General features: G+C 35.7%; 1 protein-coding gene across 1 annotated transcript in view; it reads left to right on the plus strand.

Annotated features, from left to right (window-relative positions):
• The first annotated feature begins 224 nt into the window (after positions 1–224).
• LOC115234308 overlaps positions 225–25,224 on the plus strand; it is a 164,360-nt gene continuing 139,360 nt past the window's right edge. Inside the window, exon 1 of the mRNA XM_029805292.1 lies at positions 225–2,854. The gene's annotated coding sequence lies outside the window, so the exon portion shown is untranslated. The remainder of the gene's footprint in view (positions 2,855–25,224) is intronic.

The following is a 25,224-nucleotide window of genomic DNA, read 5'->3' on the forward strand; positions in this document are numbered from 1 at the left end:
TCTTCATCTATCATTCTCCCCGAGCTCTATCCTTCTCTCACACTCTCTCTTTCTCTCTATAGCTATCTCCCACCAACCCACACACACCCTCCACCGTCGTCAAGCGCCGGTTCCGTGCGGATTGGTCCTGCGCGCTAGGGGATGCTGCGAGATAATCGCATCCTCTCGCCCCTCGCCTAACCAACCCCCGCAAGACACCCCGCATCGAGGGAAGCAGCAGTGAGAGCCAGGCCGCCGCCATAGCCGCTCCCCGGGCAACGAAGGAGGAGAAACCGGCGAACCATTCTCTCTCTTCCTCTCTCCCCCCACTGTTTCTCTCCGTTTCTCGCTCTTTCCGTCTCTGTCCGACACTCCCGGGTGTCTGCGTTGCGGTGGCGACGTTTTAACCTATATATTCCGGACTGGAATTTTACCAGCGTGACTCGTCGTCTCGCACGCGTGCGATCCGGGCGAGCCACCCGGTGGTTCCGAGTGTGACGTGTGAACCTAGACACGCGAATCGTTTCCACGAACGGCGTGTGCATTCACGTCCCGTAAAATACGGTGCTGGTGACGAGATCGTCGTCGACGAGGGTGACGATGACGGCGATGGGCACGGAGAGAGAGCGCGTGGACGAGCGTGCGAGAACAACGTGGTGAACGGGCGGCATGTTCGAGTTTTCGTCGACAACGATAATAACGGTGAGGACACTTCGACGACGACGGTGGTGGTAGAGGATTCGTACGCGACGTGTCGTCGACGTGGATAACTGCCGTTCATGTCGTCGGATGCTATTAAAGGCGCGAGAGTAAACGATCAGGAGTGGATTACGGTGATGTCAGAAAAGAATTGTCGAAGAATCCCGACGATTAGCGGACGACGACAACGCGGCTGGCACGATTGAAAGAGATGCGGTTCTTTCTAGAAATTTGCGTTCACAACGTAATAATCGCCGGCGTGCGTAACTAACGTGTATAATGTCACGATACTCGATCGAAGTAGGATACAGTGACGTCGATGGTGATAATTTGACGGAATAGAATAAAAATCGTGAGGGTAGTGAGATTATTCGCGTTAAGTAAAAATCTGTAGTGATGACAATAGCGGCGAGTCGTGAACTTGAGGGATGCTACAAATTTTGTGCGCCATATCAGTGAGAGTATGCGCTGCAGGTCACAAATATCATTGCATAAACGCAGTTCATCTATAATTTGTATCTACATCAACGACGGTGTTATTCGAGCGATTATTGTTAAAATTTTAAACCAAGCGTGATTAAAAGAGATTGTCTGATATGCAATTTGTTGCAGTGTAACGACCAATATGATTACGTAGTCGGTACGATGTGCAACTGCTGAATCTCGACACAATGATGACGTAAATGCAGATACCACAGCGTGATGGATTTCGCCAAATACATGACTTTTTAAATAAAATACTAAATGGTTAAATGTACTAAATCATTAAATGGACATCAATCATGTTTACACGAGGCTGACAATGATTCTTAAAGCACTATCACTTTTGCGCTGACGCAAGTAAGCGAAAATTCGAGAATCAAGAAAAAAATACGTAATCAAGGTCATTTCAGATAGATCTTATGATTGAATCGTAAGAATTAGTGTGAAATTTTTAAAAAAATGTCCTTTGCGAACCGTATAATAATAATTGTGCGATTGTCTGATCGAGATACGTTGCACAATAAAACTCATTTCATGAGGCATCTTAGAAAGTGGGCTTTGGTCGGAAGGAGAGTCCGTAGTCAATAACGTGCCGCCGAGTGTCCATACAGACGAAGTACGCACGATATTCGCCGGAGAATTTAATTAAGCGAGTCAAACACCCGGAATACCTACGAGCCGACCGCAAAAATTCTCGTCAGTGGCGAAGTCCATTGCATGGTCAGACGTCATCGCACAAACGTCACGAGTGGTATCGCATAACTCTGAAGTTGAAGAAGCGAGGATAAAAAAGCGCGAACATTTATTACATTAAATTTTGCGAAACATCTCATTTTCGAACGAAAGATTTACGTCGAAGAGACGCGATTTTCGTTTCTTCCGTCACGTTTTTCGATGCGGCACTCGAGAGTGCAACGCTAATCGCTGCGTCAAATGCGGTGAAATCGAGGAAAATCAAGAGATCGATCGCAAAGCGATATTTGACGACGGTCGAACGATTGCGGCAGCATCCTGCCGGCACGTGCATGGCATTAAGCGAGCCGCCGCAAACAATTGATCGCGATAATTCGATTGCCGGTGCATCTGACGCCTCAAGTTCCGGTTTTCGCCTGTCCGATATTGTATTATACAGGACGTACATAATCGCGGCTCATTAAGCGTTACGAGCCTGAACAGCGTCGACCATTTGATCGCGCCGCTTTGTTCGCCGATGATGTGACGACGAGGTACCTCTTCGCGAGTCACGTGGCCTTGACAATTCTGTACGACGAACGATTCGCTGGAGAATTAAAGACGTGCGTCGAAGATTCAAGCCGGACCGATCGCGATCCGATTTCCTCGTCTCGCGGCGATTCGTTAGCGTTTGATCTGACCAATCTCTCGTTTGTGGACCGACCGTGAAGCAATCGAGCGCGACATTTTCGGCTTGACTTGGCTCGATTTACGAGATACAAATTCGTGTAAGACCAGTCTTCCGTTCTCGTGAATCGAACGCGAAACGGAATTTTGTTGCGAGTGTGCCGATTGCCGTTACGTATTACGTATTATACCGTGTATTCGCCGTGAAAGTGCCGTACTGTGACGAAATCGTAGTGCCGTTCGTCGATTTTTGGCCGATCCGACACGTCGAGTTCTCCTCGACTAACATTCCAACGATGTGATGAAAACGGACGATGTACGCAAACAAGAATAGGTATGTTACGCACGTGTATACGTAGTTACGTCAAATTATTCTCTCTATTTCGCTGTCTCTTTCTCTCTCTCTCTCTCTCTCCGACCGAAAGTGGCGGGAGGGATCATTTTCATTACGCGATAATCTACCATTTTTCCTCAGGATACGAGTATTTGTAAGAAGCTAGTATTCTTGTCAAAGTTGAAAAATCTCGATTCTCAACGAGTTAACAAGAATGAAAATCGGGTGTGCAAAAGAACCAATAATTACAAATAAAAGTTTCAATATTTATATATGATTACTTTTCTAGAAACGCGTACTGCTGTTACATTTTTACATCCTAACTTTTTCCCATTTTGCTAGAACTTATGAGAAAAAGTTCCGAGCATTTTCTTCCGCGTAACACCTTTTTTAATGTTTTCCTATTACCTATTCTAGTACTTCTACAACATTCGTAAATTGTAAGTGGACGTTGACCTCTTCTGCAATAAAATTTAATATCGAGCTGTTTCATAATAAACCAGTAGCTTAATAATAATAGAATATATTTTTTATTCTCACCTTAAATTGCTTGTATGTATTTCGATATCTTTCTTTCACGATTTATTTGGCAAGCAACAAAATAAACTTTTTGTTGCTTGGCTGACTATAATATCTCGCATTTACTACATATTATAGTCGAACAATATAGTATCAGAGGTGACTGATTCAGAACAGCCATAATGCATTTAGTACCTTGATTGAGACTAATGCAATCGTAGCCACGTGTTCATTAGTGACAATGAATACGCAGTCGCGCGCACAGATGTAAAACGTAGTAAAAAAATTGACGGGGTTTTGCATCATTTCACTTTATTTTTGGTGAAAATAACGGGGATTCTTATAACATGCGCGACTATCTTTTCGATATTTAATTATAAAGCCATTTTCAATATAAAAAGAATATATCGTAAATTTCTTAGAATATCGTAAATTTTTTAAAATAAATATATATAAATTTCTTAAAATATATCGTATATTTCTTGAAATATAAACCTGTATGTATTATTGTAATTAAAAGTTATAATCCATGTTCATCGTTTAAAACACTGCACAATAAAAGCGCTACGTAGATGGTTGATCGAATAAAACTCGGTAACATCATGCACACTGCAGATCTTGTACTTAATGTTTGGAACTGTCGTACCTGAATATTCGCGCGTTCTCGAATATAGGATGACGGTAAATTTGAGGTCGCCCAACTATAAAGCGTAAACTCAGGCGTAACTTGCTTGTCAGACTCGCTCGTACGTACAAGAGACCAACGCGAAAAGTTCGATCGTACCGTATAAGGTCCTTTATTCGCATCAAAAACATAAAAGCGTATATTTTATTTCTCTCTTTTATTTCGTTGTCACCTGCTTCCGTCGACAGATAATCGATTCCCTTTCCGCCCTTATCTTTCTCGCCGGTCCTTTTTTCAGCGCATCCGGAGTAATTATCGGTCGCGGAAAGACCACTTAGATAATTAATGAGAAATCAAACAGTTCCTTGATCTGCGTCTTCAGCACAAAATTGTCGAGTGAATAGCTACGTCAAATCCGCTTATGGCTATATAATACCATTGAAGTACGCGGAGAATGCTTTTGGGGTTAATTAAGTGTAACACTAATGAAGACGTGAAGCAGCTTTTTAAGCAGCTTTATATTTATGCGATTTATATGAGCATAGGGACGTTTGCCGTATCCTATTGATCATGGTTTTATGAATAATTAATGACTGGAAATTTTTCGAAGCTTGGAATTTATTTGTCGTTACGTGTACGTGTTCTTGACTTCAATTATTTAAATATTAGCAAAATTAATAATATTCTAAAATGCTATTTTCCACAGAGCACAACCATATATATAGTAGTATATATATAGTTATTAAAGAGAACTACTATATATTGGATGATTGCATAAGTTCGTGCCCGATTTTCATACCCCTCTCTCTCTCTCTCCGACCGAAAGTGGCGGGAGGGAGGGTGGATACAGACTGACAATGAGAAGCGGTCATTTTGGGGTCAAGAGGATGCTGCCTTTTCGAGGGTGGCGCGATACGGGGTGGGACGCGCTGTTTGTCATTGTGTTGAATTAAGCGGTATACGAAGAGAACTATGCCCTTTAACATGCGGAAAGATCGATCTCGCGCACTCGAAACATCCGACTCTCGCAATTCGTTTAATCGAAGCCGAAGGGGATGAAATTAACCATCGTTTCATGCCTGGCGCACCTGCCTCGCGCCTTCCTTCGATGTTTGCGTTTACGCGACGAAAATGATCTAATGCGATTAACTCTCTCTTTCTGTTTTCTTGTAAATGTAAGAGTTTACAGTTTCTTTATTTCTAGGATATATAAATTACTATAAATATTTTAAATATATCAACTCAAACTTTTAGTTAAAAATTCTGCAAATTAAACCAAGTGCATTTGTGTGTTGTATTGATCTAGGATATATTTATTATTGGCAGCAAACTGTATAAATACTTGTTAACAGAAAACCAGAAAATCGTTAGAGATTAGTTTCCCTGATTTATAAATTCCCTGATACTTATTTTAGCGATCTTTTGAAATTTAATCCACAACGGAAAAGTTTTATTTTTCCATAGAGACTGTAAATATATTGCAGTTTAAAACTCAAATTGTTTCTTACAGCGCGATCTACAAAGTATCGGAAGAAATTTTCTCATAAATTGCGGCGGCAACCTAATTTTGACCTAATATTGGCATACTGTTCTCTTAAATGCGATGGTTCGGATTGACAAAACGAAATCGAGGTACTGCTTATTAACTTTGCGTTCAAAGAAGCAGAAGTGGCGCGGGATGCAAATCGACGATTCAGACGGAACGAAACTCGATTGAAAGCAACCACGGACCGCCGTTTCATCATCAGCCCTTTATTGACAAAGGTTCTTCTCGTACTACTTTTCGCAAATACTCGCGCTTCTCACTTTTCGCTATCAGACTTTTTTATCCCAATCTTTAACCTTTAATATACTTCAACGCGATAAAATATTTAAACGCGTATCGTTTCCTATGGTTATCGTCAATCGCATTGTTAAATTTAATCCTATGTTTGTCAATAATACTTGATGTCAATGATAAATATAGGTTTTTACGGTTCCATATGTAGATCAGTCTCCACTGATGCATATAATTATTGATATTGTGTGAAATTCTCCATGGGTTTAGCATGATGGTAAAATAATGCAAAATACAATAATCGATCCAATGAATAATAAGCAAGTAAATGTAATCAAAACATATATTATATCGTGCATAAATTCTATAATAATAATTGCGAAATGTGATTAGAGTGTTACACAAACAATAATTATTAGATATAGGCTGTAACAATTTTTTTTCTGCGACTATATTCCTACTTGTCTTTCTTTCATAAAATTTCAAAACAAAGCACGACGATTGGACAGACTAATCGTTACTGATCAGAAGAAAAGTCAAACACCTTTACGATGTTGCGACATTCTCGAAGGCATTAACTGTCACTTAATGGCCGATAGCCGATACCTCGACATTTGCCCTCCTCTCATGCTTGCGATGTACGTGCTTGTAGATCGAAATGGATTGGCGTTAACACTTCCGACAATTAGAAGCAATGGTCTCTCTCTTCACCGAAGGTTGAGCGCGAGCAATCATTCAATTGCAAAAACATCTTATTGATAGTTGAAAATTTTAAAATACAAAGTTGTGCAATTAGTAGATATTAATTGAATAGGGTACTTAATACACTGAATGTTATCCGAGCAAAATGTCAATTCATTCATTAAATTTTTTAAATTTCTCCTTATAGAAAAATATCTTATTTGCGTATAAAGTTACTATGTATTTTAGTATCTTATTAATAATTTAATATATAATGCATTGTTCACATCTATTACTGCTTAACATCAGGTATTATAAAAATAGTGTATAAACAAATTTTTGTTTGATAGTTTATCCCGCAACTTACAATGGTTATCTTTTAAAAGACATCGCGCGCATTCAAGTTTATTATTAAGCATTATACCATATTTATTTTCCACATGTCATCACCATATCATTTTAGTATTACCTGATTGTACATGTAAATTAATTTTCCGTTCGCTCATTGTAATTGAAATTGTATCAAACCGAGCGCTTTAAAAGATGACGAGGATTGACAGTGATTTGTTGTATGCGTGTATACGAACATATGATATTCGTCACGTGTTTTCCGTGGAACGTGAACGTCAAACATCAGATAGCAAAATAATTATGCAACAGTTTTAATCATCGCGTCATCGATGCAACGCACGGGGAGAATATATGTGTGCAAAGTTATTAAAACAAATCAATATTGCCGCTCTTCACGAATTAACGTTTCGTCAAAGTCGAACGTGATAATTTCGCATAAAATGCATTTATCTGAATTGACAGATGTCGAGATATCAATAATTCACGAGTGGAATAAATAAATATTTGTATGTAAAAAATATATTTATGTCATATAATACATTGTGCGCATTTCAAATAGAGATTTGACAGCAATTTAATGACAATTCGAAATCATCCTCCCCTTTTTATATATTACGATATATACGCCGAACCCTTATAGCACGAAACGAGCCAATTAGGCTATTAACATAGCCTATTGACCAATTATTTTTGAAATATGTACATCTCGTCGCTTTGCCGGATGAGGGAAACCACATTTACCTACCATCCGCAGTCAGAATTGCCGCTTGTAAAACTCGTGAGAAGATGAATCGCTCGGGGCATTTTCTGACGCGGATATTCAGGTATAACAAGTCAAACAGCAAAAGAAAGTGGGAGAGAAGTATTTTATCGCATCGATTGAAATTTATATATATGGCAGTTATATATATATATATATATATATATGTACAGCGCCTAACTACGAAATATCTCGCCTACATCGATCCTTTTTTTGCCGGTCATATTTTTTTCAATATACGCAATTACTACCCATTCCTTCGCGCGTGTTCCGTTTTTTAGTAGATCCGGCGAATTTGAGCAGCATCCCATTCGGCGGGCTTCGCCAATAAATATCGCCGCGACATCATCCTTATTGATCTTTGATATCCAACGCGCTTTTTCCATTCGAGGGGAAACAATTTTTTGCAGTGTAACGCCGAATCGCAGCAGGGCTCGAAATTTACAGCCGCACATACATCTCTCTCAAAGATTTAAAGCAACACGAATGCGAACGTACGACTTTTACAGCCATGCGCGAACTTCGATGCACTTCGCGAAACGAGATTACTCTAATTAAATTAGGCGGTCGTGATACGTTGTGTTTCGCTCACGCGTAGACGCGAAGGCCTCTCTCTCTCTCTCTCTCTCTCTCTCTCTCTCTCTCTCTCTCGAATGGATTTGAAAAATTCAAAAGTGCAACAAAATACTATTTCCTATGGAATTATGACGTTTTCTATGATTGAACCGACACGCGTGCTGCAACTTTCCGGTCGATGCTTCATATTGAGAGCATTATCTCGTTTTATTCAGAGCGCCGCTGCCCGTTCGTATTCTCGCTGCCGGTATCGTTTATCGGCTGGCTTTATGACGTCATAGCGCGTACAACTAGGTTATCATGGTTTTCTTGTTGCTTTCGTGTTTCTCCTTAATTATAAGCCACGAGAGATCTGCAATGCCGCTAATTATATTCTTTTGATAACTAGTTGGTATATTTAATACTTCCCTGGTTTAGGATGCGGTATCCCGGCCTTTACCTGTCTTATCTTTATTTCACTGGCCAGGTAAAGACAATTAACGTAAAACGGTCAAGTGGAAACGAAGCGGTAAAATATCGTGGCGTGTCACGCTAGAGGAGCGCGTTCCCACTTTAGCGGGTTTGTCGCTATAGACGGCAGCTAGGTGAAAACGTACCTAATGGCGCGTTTAATTAATCCGACCTTGGTTATTTTAATTATCCGCAGGCACTCCTTACGCGCGGCGACTTCATTTTCTCCGCTCCGACCGACGACGCAACGAGAGGTGAAACTTGAACGTTAACGATCCCGGTTGACAAGAACAGCTCTGTGATCGGCTTATAAACTTATCTAACCGCTGTTTTATCTTCTACTGCTAGGTACTGATCCCCATCCCCTCATCATGAATGCATCTTTGCCGCATACTTGAGCTCGAACCATATAACGTCGATCTTAAATCGCGGGAAAAAAAATGATGGAAGCTATTTTCGCGACATTTTCTTCGATTTTTTTCCAGTATCATTAATGGAAAAATAAAATGCATTGCAAATAATTGTCGGTTACGCTTCGAAAAATTTGGAAATATTTTTAATCGCATTTGAATTTAAGAATCGAAGCAAAAAATGTGTGAGATTAATTTTATTATAACTATTGAATATCTCATACGTGCTTGTCTTTCGCTTAAACAATGATTTTTGCAATTATATCTGAGGAATATAGGATAACGATGAACAATTTAAGCCGCTTCATTCATTTGATGGAATATGATATTCATTGATGGAAGTTAATTGAAGGGAATGTGATATTGAGAAGGCAAAGCTACATTCAATTAAATATTTTATACCTCCCAAAGCACACACAAACGCAACATATCAAAGTTTCAGTCGCTCTCTGGTAAAGCAAATAAAGTTCGTAATATCACTGCGTGAACTATTGCAAGTTCTAGATATAAAATCGCTCGACACGTTCCAAGCGACAAATGATTTTCTTTTTGCAGTTCTGTTTGGGAGCGATGGAGGGATAAAATAACTTTGCTAGTCGACTTATTGCAGACTCCTAACGATTTGTGGAAAAACGATATTTAATTAAAAACAGCGGGCAACTTTCTTCTGTATTTCTACTTCGATATTTTCTGCCGATATCGAGAAACGGCAGATCTTGGATATCATCAAGAATGGTATTTTTTCTTTATAAAGTATAAAAAGGATTATCAGAATATAAATTTTTCCGTGAAAGCCAAGGCAAAAGATTCATATAAGATTGTAAATTGTATTGCTTAAAAATATATTTCAATATTTTTTTTTATCTTCAGATAAAATATATTAAATTAAGAGCAGTGGAAAATGGGATTAAAATATATGTAATTTAATTAAAGAAATTGTATAAGAAAATGGAAATCTTTAAAAGAGAAACAATATAAGAGAAAACAATCGTGTAATACTCGGAAAAGATAATTCTTCATCCAACGCTTAAAGATAGCATATTTCTTCAAGTTCTTATTAGTACAGTTCTTCCCATCAGATTTCATACAGCAGCAATTGCTTTTAAGACGACTTAATTTCATTGGTGCAGTAATTTAAATGTCCTGTCAAACTTAACAGGCGAGTTAATTTGAACGGGCATCTCCCCGCGGTATTATAACTTATCGAGTCCGTCTACTGGAACTCTTTTCCATCGACGCTAATTTCAGTCGGAGAAATTATTTCGCTCGCTGGACCAAACTTTTCTCCTCTCTCGCCCGACAAAGTTTCTCATCCACGTTGGTCGACGATGAACCCTGGAAAACGGTATCCGACGTGCCGAGCACTTGAAACCGTTTCTGTTAACTTGCTGCAGCCGGTTATTTACGAAAAGAAGAAATCCCGTATATATCGTACGACGATGCTCGTCAAGCCTTTTCACATCATGTTTAATTCATCCGAATAAGTTCATTTAAACAACTTCTAACGTGCTATTCGCGCTTACTTGTTACAACCGCATGCATTATAAATCCAATTCCCCAATATAAAAAAAAGATCGATTCAAATTATTACTTGACATATTTATCTAGGAATATCTATAAATAGCTTTTATATAAAAGGTAACAGGCGTCACCATTTTAAAAAGTATCTTCGATTTCTGTAAGACTGTTCTGTAAGAAAAAATGCGGGATAAGAAGACCGTTCAACCTTGAAGTGGAAATTGGAAACGCTGCTTTCATCGATTAGTTCTTATTGACGCTGCGAGTGTGTCTTGTGTCGTGTTGGCAAGTTTTTATCTTTCGCAGCGCACTTCGACGGATAAAGCTCGTGTCAAAGGATAGTATCGCAAAACCACGCTATAGTTCAATATTGATGTTTTACCGTTTTGCGAACCGGCACTTGCACTGAATACTCCGTATCGAGTTAATATTAGTACAGCGTGAACCTACTAAATCATGTGTCAGGAACAAACGGAATTTAGCGGAATTGCATGGCCTATATGTATACACATGGGCGCGCGATATACGACGCGATACACCAAGTGATTTCATCTTTATCGTGGACAAATTCTAATTTGTCCGCGTCGAAATTGCTATTTCGTTGAACGAGAAGTAAAATGTTACGTTGCAAGTATTTTCAATTATTTGTGTGTAATATCAAGTTATAGCTCGCTCAGGAGCACATATGATGACTCTTTTCGACTAACAATAAATAAAATTTTGTTATCGAACAATTATCGTTAATGAATATTTTACGTATTTTCAATTCAAGAGAAACACCCTGGCAAACAAGTTAATTCATCTTTTCCATAATTTCTATGTTACAAAAAAATCAAAGCGGTGTTATACAAATATGTCGATATCAAAAGAATGTGTATTGCTTAGTCAGTAATAAGCGAATCAATAGTGTACCGCAGATGTAGTAAACATAATTATTTAATGAGTTTAATAAAAAAATGCGATTTTCTCAAATGAAAAATATGCAAACGACAGAGTGTTTTATCCTTCCTCATTATCTAGGGGAAGCAGGATAAGCCGTTGCTCTGTTTTGTGGATAATACCGTTGTTTATTATCAGCTGAGTAAAAAGTAACGAAGCAAGCCCTATCTACGTTTTGCAAGTGGCAGCGGAGAAACAATAAATGATGCTGTAAATTATAAATCCGCCAAATAGTAGCACTAGAAATAAGTGTTTATCTTGCTTGACATGCCGAAATATTTCCAGTACATTTGTAAGAGAGAGATTTAAAATGCGCTTAGTATAGCATTTAAAATGCTATACATAGCAAATAACGTAGCAAAACATAACATAACATAGCAAAACACGTAGATAAAATAAAATGATGTCAAAGCATTATTTTTTTCCGTCAAAATTTAGGATATATATTATATCTATATCTATGTATATATATATATATATATATATATATATATATATATATATATATATATATATATATATATATATATATATATATATATATATATATATATATATATATATATATATATATATATATATATATATATATATATATATATATATATATATATATATATATATATATATATATATACATAGATATAGATATAATATATATCCTAAATTTTGACGGAAAAAAATAATGCTTTGACATCATTTTATTTTATCTACGTGTTTTGCTATGTTATGTTATGTTTTGCTACGTTATTTGCTATGTATAGCATTTTAAATGCTATACTAAGCGCATTTTAAATCTCTCTCTTACAAATGTACTGGGAATATTTCGGCATGTCAAGCAAGATAAACACTTATTTCTAGTGCTACTATTTGGCGGATTCTCTCTCTCGAATGGATTTGAAAAATTCAAAAGTGCAACAAAATACTATTTCCTATGGAATTATGATGTTTTCTATGATTGAACCGACACGCGTGCTGCAACTTTCCGGTCGATGCTTCATATTGAGAGCATTATCTCGTTTTATTCAGAGCGCCGCTGCCCGTTCGTATTCTCGCTGCCGGTATCGTTTATCGGCTGGCTTTATGACGTCATAGCGCGTACAACTAGGTTATCATGGAGAATACCTGTATAAAATAACGATACGATATAATGCTCGACATAAAAGACAGATTAGATGACGCGGATAAACGAAAAGTGAATCGCTCGCGTTTTTAACAAAACACTTGTAAATTATTAAAAGTTACAGATCAAAAGTATTCTAGATATGAATTATTACTCCGTTTGTTATAAACAAATGATTCTGTTTTGAACCCATTAAAATGGGATTAAAATATATGTAATTTAATTAAAGAAATTGTATAAGAAAATGGAAATCTTTAAAAGAGAAACAATATAAGAGAAAACAATCGTGTAATACTCGGAAAAGATAATTCTTCATCCAACGCTTAAAGATAGCATATTTCTTCAAGTTCTTATTAGTACAGTTCTTCCCATCAGATTTCATACAGCAGCAATTGCTTTTAAGACGACTTAATTTCATTGGTGCAGTAATTTAAATGTCCTGTCAAATTTAACAGGCGAGTTAATTTGAACGGGCATCTCCCCGCGGTATTATAACTTATCGAGTCCGTCTACTGGAACTCTTTTCCATCGACGCTAATTTCAGTCGGAGAAATTATTTCGCTCGCTGGACCAAACTTTTCTCCTCTCTCGCCCGACAAAGTTTCTCATCCACGTTGGTCGACGATGAACCCTGGAAAACGGTATCCGACGTGCCGAGCACTTGAAACCGTTTCTGTTAACTTGCTGCAGCCGGTTATTTACGAAAAGAAGAAATCCCGTATATATCGTACGACGATGCTCGTCAAGCCTTTTCACATCATGTTTAATTCATCCGAATAAGTTCATTTAAACAACTTCTAACGTGCTATTCGCGCTTACTTGTTACAACCGCATGCATTATAAATCCAATTCCCCAATATAAAAAAAAGATCGATTCAAATTATTACTTGACATATTTATCTAGGAATATCTATAAATAGCTTTTATATAAAAGGTAACAGGCGTCACCATTTTAAAAAGTATCTTCGATTTCTGTAAGACTGTTCTGTAAGAAAAAATGCGGGATAAGAAGACCGTTCAACCTTGAAGTGGAAATTGGAAACGCTGCTTTCATCGATTAGTTCTTATTGACGCTGCGAGTGTGTCTTGTGTCGTGTTGGCAAGTTTTTATCTTTCGCAGCGCACTTCGACGGATAAAGCTCGTGTCAAAGGATAGTATCGCAAAACCACGCTATAGTTCAATATTGATGTTTTACCGTTTTGCGAACCGGCACTTGCACTGAATACTCCGTATCGAGTTAATATTAGTACAGCGTGAACCTACTAAATCATGTGTCAGGAACAAACGGAATTTAGCGGAATTGCATGGCCTATATGTATACACATGGGCGCGCGATATACGACGCGATACACCAAGTGATTTCATCTTTATCGTGGACAAATTCTAATTTGTCCGCGTCGAAATTGCTATTTCGTTGAACGAGAAGTAAAATGTTACGTTGCAAGTATTTTCAATTATTTGTGTGTAATATCAAGTTATAGCTCGCTCAGGAGCACATATGATGACTCTTTTCGACTAACAATAAATAAAATTTTGTTATCGAACAATTATCGTTAATGAATATTTTACGTATTTTCAATTCAAGAGAAACACCCTGGCAAACAAGTTAATTCATCTTTTCCATAATTTCTATGTTACAAAAAAATCAAAGCGGTGTTATACAAATATGTCGATATCAAAAGAATGTGTATTGCTTAGTCAGTAATAAGCGAATCAATAGTGTACCGCAGATGTAGTAAACATAATTATTTAATGAGTTTAATAAAAAAATGCGATTTTCTCAAATGAAAAATATGCAAACGACAGAGTGTTTTATCCTTCCTCATTATCTAGGGGAAGCAGGATAAGCCGTTGCTCTGTTTTGTGGATAATACCGTTGTTTATTATCAGCTGAGTAAAAAGTAACGAAGCAAGCCCTATCTACGTTTTGCAAGTGGCAGCGGAGAAACAATAAATGATGCTGTAAATTATAAATCCGCCAAATAGTAGCACTAGAAATAAGTGTTTATCTTGCTTGACATGCCGAAATATTTCCAGTACATTTGTAAGAGAGAGATTTAAAATGCGCTTAGTATAGCATTTAAAATGCTATACATAGCAAATAACGTAGCAAAACATAACATAACATAGCAAAACACGTAGATAAAATAAAATGATGTCAAAGCATTATTTTTTTCCGTCAAAATTTAGGATATATATTATATCTATATCTATGTATATATATATATATATATATAAAAAAATTATTATTAATATTTATTAGAACTATCATTATTTCAATTGAGCACATAAATCTCACAAAGATATTACAATCTGTAACGAATTATTTCATAAGCACGTACAAAAGTATTTAAGTGACTTTCTGACGACGATTATACGCCGATAAACAGAACCCGCATTACCGCGAGATAAATTCTCGCCTTCATAATTCCGGACAGCGATTGTTTTATTAATTTCGCAGCACTTCTACATGCTTACAACGGCGATTAAACGAGTATGCGCGATTACGAACTCATGTTTGTCGCTTTTACGGCGATACTTAAAACTTAATTATCTCCGGACATGTCGCATTATCTGAATTTTCCCATTAGCGCCGAGAGAGAAGAGAGTAAGGAGTAATGAAACCAGCCCATAATGGCGCAAAATTTTCCTCTTAGCAAGCGCTGTGCTTTTTCCGACACCTGTGATAAGAGCCGTTCCAGCATCCCAAAATTAAAAAGATAATTAAAGAAGCGGATCGTAAGGGGAAATCACCGGTTTTTGTACAAACACTTGATTACACTTGGGCCTTGTTCCAATCTTACAACGTGCTATTCTAACGTGTATTATTTGATATCCCGCTTGCGTACAGAGAACATGTAATTTTACTAATTTATTCGCTTTGTATAAAAGAACAATCGGTATTTTATTTGTTTAAATATCGTTAACGAATCGCAATATTTCGCACAAAATGGGCCGTTTACCTAAACTTGTTAAAAAAATCTGAATAAAAATGTTAACTTTAAATTAATATAGCATTTCTCTATCAAACTTTAGAATACAATTACTGTAGTAATTTTTAGTTTCTACTATTATGTAGCACCGGCTTTAACATAAAAATTTGTTTTAAAAGTATCGGACGTGTTTCATATACTATGCAATCAATTCATGATTCTATTACTTAATTAGGACTTTTATTACAAATTAATTAGGACTTTTCTCTTCTGCCGAGTACTTGTGAACTAAATAATTTGTGTCAGCATAAATAACATATTAATCTTATATGGCGTATCATTTTGTATCAATTCTGATGCAAATATATATGCAATTATAGAAAATTGATCGCGATACGACAGAGTTGATATCCTATAAATAATTGATAAAAACGGAATATATTATACAACAAATGCATCACGCAATCATTTCTCTCTCTCTATCTCTCTCTCTCTCTCGTCACTTGTAACTAAAAGTACATGAACGGAACTGACTCCGCTCAATTTGATTATGGATTTTCATGTTTACTCAATTATTTGTTTTAATAATTTATAATGTGTCTATCTCTCTTTTTACCACTAACAATTCTTTAATTTTTTTAGTAATTGAAGTAGTCGTCAGTAAAAACTACTTTCTTGAGTATCCAATTAAAAACTGTCTGGACGAATTAAAATATAGTTTTGTTATGGATGTAATTTCTGCTATACAAGACGATTTTCAAAAATCATGACTAAAAAGTTGTTAAAGTAATATTTGCATCTTACAACGTGCTATTCTAACGTGTTCGATCATTTTCATTACGAGCTAATCTACCATTTTTCCTCAGGATACGAGTATTTGTAAGAAGCTAGTATTCTTGTCAAAGTTGAAAAATCTCGATTCTCAACGAGTTAACAAGAATGAAAATCGGGTGTGCAAAAGAACCAATAATTACTGACTCCGCTCAATTTGATTATGGATTTTCATGTTTACTCAATTATTTGTTTTAATAATTTATAATGTGTCTATCTCTCTTTTTACCACTAACAATTCTTTAATTTTTTTAGTAATTGAAGTAGTCGTCAGTAAAAACTACTTTCTTGAGTATCCAATTAAAAACTGTCTGGACGAATTAAAATATAGTTTTGTTATGGATGTAATTTCTGCTATACAAGACGATTTTCAAAAATCATGACTAAAAAGTTGTTAAAGTAATATTTGAAAACGCGCGAACACAGAAGCGTTGTTGTAATTTAAATGAATATCTTGCGAGCTCTTATAAAACCTATATCACGGATTCGTCGTCATCGGTTTTTCCTTCCTGTACTTTTTCATTAAACTTTAATATTTTTTTACACGAATAAAACCAAAATAGAAAACTCAAATGTCGCAATTCTTTTTCAAGGCTATTAAAAAGTATTCAGTATTAGATACAGAATAAAATCCTGGAAAAAATAAAAATTAAATCTTATTTTTGTTTAATCTTTAATTAGATTATTATTTAGATTTTGTAATATCAAATATAATATTGTATAAAAAAAAACGAAATATACACAAGAATAATACTTATTATAAAATCAATTTTTCTTACGATTCTTTTCTTTTAGTTTTATTTCTTTTTCAGAAAAGTCTCGAGAAAAACAATATACATAATATATTGCCGATTTGTATATTAGACAAGATAATGAAAAATTTATAATGCAATTTCGTTTGTGACGAGGTATTTAAAAGCTTTCATGTTAATTGTATTTTAAAGATAAAACACAATCATGTCGACATAGTTTGATTGAATATGTCGACATATTTTGATTGAAATATTTTAATATCTTTTTTATTATCTCTCTATGACGTATTTTTATTATTGAAATAAATTAGCCATTAAACGACCTATTGCAAAACAAATATGTTATTACGATTTAATAAAATTTAACAGACATGTTGCTTTTTTTACTAAAAACTGTTTTCACATGCGTAGCCTTCAAAGATGTGTTCGAATGTACTATATATAAATTGATACAATTATTTCCAAATAGATGGGGATATAAAATCCGTTTAACGTGTATGTGAAATATGTGAATATGAATTATATAGAAATTACATACAATAGTTGAATTAGATATCGTATAAAACATCTTACTATGCTCATTGAAACTGCACACAACAAAGATAACGCAAAAAAGATATATTTTTGAAAAATCTCAAATTCTCTAAAAACCTACATTTCATGAATAAATTTTTTTCGAGTTAATTATGCTTTAATAGTTTGACGATCGCAAATTTTCAAAGTATCTGAAATCTGAGAAAAATGTCTTTATTATAATTTATGAGTGCCAATTAATTTTAAAAATAACTTTATTGCTAAAATACGGATTCGATTAAAATATTGTTATGTATGCATATATCATCGAATAATTATAATTAATTTGCAATATATATTACGTATATATAACTTACGTCTTTAATTGTTCGCCCGTTTTTCATACTATAGCGTAAGAAATTAATTTTTACGTTAATCATACTTCACATGACTCGAATCTTTGCTCTATAGATTTTTAGATTGTTGAGAGCCAGTATCCCGATTGGCTGGAATTTTAAGAACCGGTTATCGATGGAAGACTCGCACAGTTTAACCTTTCATGCACGACCTATGAAAAATCTGATATCTACCCACATGATGGAATTTAAATAGCCATCCTTTTAATAATTCCGCTTGTCGATTAATTGATGAAGAACAATACTTTATATCACGTACGCTTTTTGCAGTTAACATACATGAACTTACAATGCACGAATGTTGGTAGAATGAATGCGTAAGTTTGCTTGTGCCAGATATCAAGTTTCTAAGACAATTTGTACTAAGCAAGAGCTATGAACAAATACTATTTTTGGCAATAAAAAAGTGTTTTTTTATATCCTAAAAAAGTACAAATCAAATCTAAACTGTAAATGGTACGAATACTAACGCATATGCGATATATACGCGAACGACATTTCTATAGCTCATGTTAAGCAGCAATAACTCGAGTAACAACGATCGACGATTCAAGTATATAGAAGTTCGTCGGAACTGGCCGAAGAAGGAGTTTTGCGAACTGTCGTTTTCCTTTCCGCCGTCGATCGTACCAAATGTCTTTGCCATTCGAGCGCAGAGAGATACTTGCAAAGTGCAATCGCGTTTGACGAGCACGCGAGGAGATCGACTCGAGTTCGCTCATCCTCGGAAGAACCATTTTAACCGCGGTTCTGGAATCCTGCTGTTATGCAAATTCCGTGATAATTCTGTGCATTTTTCATTCTCTCGTCGCACTACGCGCCACTCTTCTCGCCGTTCTTTGCCCAGGCTTTAGCTTATCCTCTTCATCGTGTGATTATATAAAAAGCTCGGTGCGACAAAGCCTACACCCTATAAAGGCTTGTTTTGAGAAAAATAATTAATAAAACTACTAGATTAATAATTAATAAAACTTGTAAATTAGTAATTAATAAAATTGATAGTAATTAATAAAATTGATTTATATCATTAATAATATTAATATTTGTTATTAATATTATCATTAATTAACGAGATTTATTGACCTTTATCTTTGATCAAGAATGTTATATAAACTATTACATATATCATCTATCTACCTAATAATATTATCCGAGATTTTCAAACTTTTGATATACGTGGATTATCAAAAAAAATAAAAACTATAATATTATATATATCGTATATATTGTACATATAATAATTAATATTACGTTCTTGTGGGAATAAAAAATGCTAAATTTCCCAAAAATTCAAATCACCGATATAAATTTTACATGCTCGCGTGCTTAATTTTTCTCCTTTTATATTAATTGGATAAATCCAGGTTCGCCGTCGTTACTAGTATTCACTTTATGCGCGTTCATAACGTAATATGATATGACAAAATGTAAATTTAACATAGTATATGATAACAATATACATATGTGCGTGTGTGTCCCTAATATATATCGGAGCCATGTCAAAATAAGTCGAAATAAGAATCTGAACGAGAATGGCGAGAGAGCAATGGCATGATGGATGGTGATAGCTAAGAAGAAAGCAAAAAAGATGCGTCTCCGCAAGACGCGCGCTTCAAGAGCTTCTCGAAATACATGAATATTTACCGGGACGAGAGAAAAATTCACTTCCTGCCGCCCACAACGTCTGTCCATCGAACTTCGAAGAATCGAAAAGAAGATCTAAAGTTTGTCGATGTCGGTGGATGTCCACTTATACGAAGGACGAAGTGACACGAGCAAATCGTTCGTAACGACAGTTTTATGTGAATGAAAATTTATCTGTCCGCGCGCTATCCGGGGTTAAATCCATTTCGCATTACGACGCTTTTCAAAGACGAAGATCTAGTCATGCGATTTTCGCATTTGTGAGGTTCGTTCACTATCGTCGTGTTGGACGAGAAAGAATTGCGATTCATTTTATTATTTGTAAAAAATTTGTAACTATACTTTGAAACATTCATTACATTTATTACAGTAAATGTTACTTCATGATGACGTAGATACAGAATTTCGACCGTACGGTTATGTATTAAAGCGGAGTTAGGCCGCTCTGAGAGAGAGAGAGAGAGAGAGTGTGCTCGAGCAAAGATGGGAATAACGAGAATTTGTAGCATATATGTTAGAGTTTCTCGCGAGAGCTACCACTAACTTTAATTGGTTTTCTGAGAAACGCGAGATCCTATTGCAAGGTCCACTTGCAAGTAAGAAACATCCAGTAGTGTTTTATCGGTCTCGACGCAACAGAGTGATGGCGTGATTCCTACATACATCTTTCTCTCGTCCATGTTTTACCATGGACACCATTTGTAATTGATACACCGTAGATCCGATAATATCTCATAGATCCGATAAATCGACATTTATGCTTGACTTTAGGACATTTGTGCTTAGACTCCCATTGTTGATTCGATGCATGTGTATGACGCATGACATCGCGTGAGATGTGCTTAGGCACAATAGCGAGAGCATTTCTGCGAATAATCCACTTCGATCGATATGATGGATTGTCTTTCGATTAGATACGGACACGTAGGAGATCCTCGCAAGACGAAACGCCCGCTCGAGCATATTCAACGCATACATGAATACGAATAGCTTCTCGCGAGAGACAACTTTCGAGTTGGAAGAAACGTCATTTTCCTCACAAGAATGAAAAATAATAAATGCATCTCGTAACGTCGGGCTTTTTTAGCATCCTTTATGTATGCGCAAACAAAAAAAAAATCTCGCATATTTTATTAAACGTAATAACGAGAGACACACTTATATTTTTATTTTACCACGCGACACGCATATATTTTATTCAATAAATAAAAAAGTTGATGGTATATATTTTCATTTTTTCTTAAATTACACATTTTTCTGGAAGATGTACTCGCGGAAGATACTCCGCATGTAAATTTCATAAAGTAATTTGTGTGCAACCGTTACATAATGTACACCGAAAAAGGTGCTTCGGCGAAAATTAATGTAAACATGTATACACGTAGAGTCAGCCGTTTTAACATTGGTTTGTGAGACGTGTTTGCGCCGCGGTGGTCTCTATAATTTCACAAGTTTTTTTCGCACATACTACAATGTTTATTTCAAAGATATATACGCGTACTTACAAAATCATATAAAATATTGCATCGATATTTATCACACTCGTAACTCTTTAAAAGCCAGGCTTTACGCGCAAGGGATTTATGCGCGTTCGCGCGCGATCTTACGTCATAGAGTGATTGTAAAATACGACGGGGATATCGATATTAGATTTGTCGCACGGAGGCGCGTATCTGTGTGATATCGGGACAAAATCAAAGCTACATGCGTCGGGATAAATACGATTCACTGTGAAATAACGAATGCAAGTCGCGACTACGTCGCCGGGCCAGCGTGCGGAAATCGCAAATCGACGTGATAGAGTTTGTCGCAATGCGTTGCGACAGCCTCCTCGCCTCCATATATCACGAATACTATATTCCATTCGCCATCGATGCCTCACGACGACCGAGATCGCGATATTACGCGCCTCGTATTTTTGATTCAGCGACTTATCAGATGCTGCGCTCGCGATCTGATCAAGAATATCCGACGACGGGTGGAATTATGTCGAATATGTCGTAACTGGGACAGTCGCCAGACTGATATCGCATTTCGGATTTCGTATAAATAATTCGTTTTTTTATCCGTTCGTGATATTCCCTCTCTACTCGGGCGAGATACGAGAAAAGACGAGTAAGGTAAAATATTCTTTCAAAATCGTTAACGATAAAAGCGGATTGTAAAACTAACGGGCTGTGACAGCGTTATAAACGGTCGATCGATTTTCTGCTAAAATGGATCTAGGATTGAGGAGAGATATTTCGGTGGAGGATAGCGATTTCGCGCCGCTCTGATAACAATTTAAAATCACGAAGACCTTATAAAATTTGATAAAATGCAGAGCTATCTCTTCTTTTTATGTCAATATTAATATCCCGTAAAGTTAAAAAAAATCACAAAATTTGGCTTACTGTGCCAATCATGATTCTCATTTGTAGCGATAATATCTTTTAAGCCAGCTAAACTTTATAGAGATTAACAAATAATATAGAAACACCAAAGGCATTAAGAGTTTAATTAACGGAAAAATTTTTCTCCTTGTCCCAAAATGATGGAATTTTAAAAACTTGAAGTTATTGGGAGGAAAATTATTGACCAAAATATTCGCGGACATTATTTAAGAGAAAATTAGTATGATAAATTATTCAGCATTTTAGTCCTAAATCTCATATGTTCGTTATACGTGAAAATATATCGTGATATGTCATTCGATTTCCGTTTCTACTTAATTTAATGACAGGAAACAAATGGCACACACATAACATTATAAGCCAGCTCGGAATCAACCCAGAACAATGTCGAACACATTGTTTTTCTGTGTCATCCCAAGGGACACGACACGCACTGGTACAGGAAAAATGAGACTTCAGCGCCAAGCTGCATCTTTTTGTTAGACATGGTTACATTCGCGGGAATACTCGTCGGTGTCATATTAGACCTAAGAACATCTTCAGGCTCGTATATCCCAGCACAATGTGACCGCAATAATGACATCCATGAGGATTCTAGATATGGCGAGACCAATACTCGTTTCCGTGCGAATAGTATCAAGCTAGCCATTCTACGACGTTTCCAATAACTTTTTTATTATTGTGAAAAAGCATAGGTATTTTATAACACTCGGTCACCGGCTTCGAAAAAACTGTACTTTGTGATAAGAAGCTATACATCGGAATAAAAGATCAGCTTGTAACATATTTTATTGTTATTTGAATTTCTCCAGATATGTCAATCTCTTATAGGAAATATTGTTCTCAAGTTATTATTAATGTTTAGTTTAATTTTTTGCATAATGGACGAGTTAATTTTGAATTTTATATTTTTTCTGTTCTTATGTAAATAGAAATAATTATTTGCAGTATAATTAAAAATTAAATTTTATTTCATATTCTTTCATTGAATCATTCTGCGAACATAAGATTACATTCGCATAATAATGGTCTGATTTCCTATAACAGCGATCATATATATATAATGATTAGGAATGTATTTTTATGCATTTATACAAGGCGTACGAATATATCCGTCTGTACATGCCGTAATATACATATAACGACGTCAATGGAACGGCCCATGTTGCGTTTCACCAGAAATTGAATTCTCGTATCGACAATGGTGAAGAAAGCGCATTCTCCGCGGTATATTCTGCCAGCCCAATAATGATCGGTTCTCGATGGTTAAATGCATCGGCGACCTCTCCGTCACTTCTCTCGAGCGTTTAATTCGTGACGTACGCAGTGTGTGCGTTTTTATTCATTTCCGCGCTCGTTGCAAAATGAACTTTCGGTTTACCCATCGCGCGTTGGTTTCCGCATGCGGATAAACTAATCGTTCGCATACCGCAACATATGCGTGTATACAACGATATATATATGTGAAAATATCGCACACATATCATGATTCGTGTATCCACTTTATCAAAGATAAATTATTGCCTAACAAAAATAAAGAAAGAGAAAAAAAACAAACTATAAACTAGTACATTTTAAAGGTTTTTTTTTTATCAGCAAAATGTGTTTTAATGATTTTATTTAAAGAAAGATTTATAGCTAAAAAACCAAGAGAAAGAGAGAGAGAGTATAATCTAGTATACTCTGATGTATTTGGAATATTGAGTTCACAATCGATATAAAGATTTGCGAAGGACAAACATCAATTATTATCAGGAAGTTATATTAGTTTCTCTATGTTATTGAATATAACCATTATTAGATTCGGTAATATTTGATTAGGTTATTAACTCTTGTTACATTGTCAAACTTAGCTCATAAATAATGTGCAAAATTTGCTTAACGCTGAAAACGTTCAAATATCGTAAAAATTGATTAGTCTTTGAAAAGAATGAGCAGAATAAGTGAATAAAATTATAGAAAAAACCTAAATCATTAAATTCTTAATATTTATATAATACTTCTAAAATTGAAATCAAAGAGAAGACTACAATAACAATAAATAAAATATTGATTATATACAAAAAATGGATTTTAGCTATTATGTGTCTTTCTTAAAAAAGAGAATCACAAAAGTTTATGAACATTGGCCTGAATAAGTTATTTTACAATTAACTGGAAAAAGATCACGAGCTTGCAATTTATTAACTGATTCATGAAATATCCATTATTTTCTTGTCGTTGATAAAAAAGCATGACAGACCAAAATCATACATTACTCACCACATACATTCGCTTATTGAATATAAATATCGAAAAAAAATCAGCGCACACGTAACACAACAAAGAATATTTATAAAAACGTCGAAAAGGAAATTAATTCATTTTCGTCTGAATTTGCAATTACGGCTATAACGCTTTCGGCAAGGGCTTCAATCATAAAACGTTAAAAGCATGATTACTCTTGCATTTTAATTCGCAAAATTCGTGCGCCGGGAAATTTGCGTGCTAATCGATCGCGTTTCATGCGCGCACATAATGCGTAGTATGATCAGCGAGATATCGTCGCGGCTCCTCACTCTGATTAAATTTCGTGATTTATCGTCCGCGCGACAGTATTTCACGAGAAAGTGTTCGCATTTGCATAACACTGCGTTGCGCCGGTCGATACAGAAATACTGTCTTCAGTCTGGCCCCGCTTTCGGAGTAGAACATCGAACGTAAATGAGACGCCGACGAGAAATAATTTATCTCTGCGCGATGATATCGCATACAACGGCGGAGTATTAAACTTCGACAATAATTCCTGGCAGGTACACGGAAATGTTTTTTATTCGACCTATCCCTGACAAATTGCTATTAATTTTAGAATTTTTCAATTTTATGCTGCGCAATTATTATTTTAACTTCTGTTTGTCTGTTTTTTTCGGATTACGTTGAATAACAGGGAATAAAGAAATAATATTTAAAATATTATAAAACTACAACAAGAAATTTATCAATAATATTTGTTTTGGATAAATAAAAAAATACGTAAAAAGTATAAAAAGAGAGCTTACGAGAAAATAAAATTTACAATAAATTTTAATACAATTGCATCTCGGTGCAAAGAGCAATACGATTAAAATTTTAATCGATATATATACAATATGCGTACTAGAAGTTAAGATCCTTTATTT

Source organism: Formica exsecta, unplaced genomic scaffold (assembly GCF_003651465.1).
Source record: "Formica exsecta isolate Colony F162 unplaced genomic scaffold, ASM365146v1 scaffold2, whole genome shotgun sequence".
NCBI lineage: Eukaryota > Metazoa > Arthropoda > Insecta > Hymenoptera > Formicidae > Formica > Formica exsecta.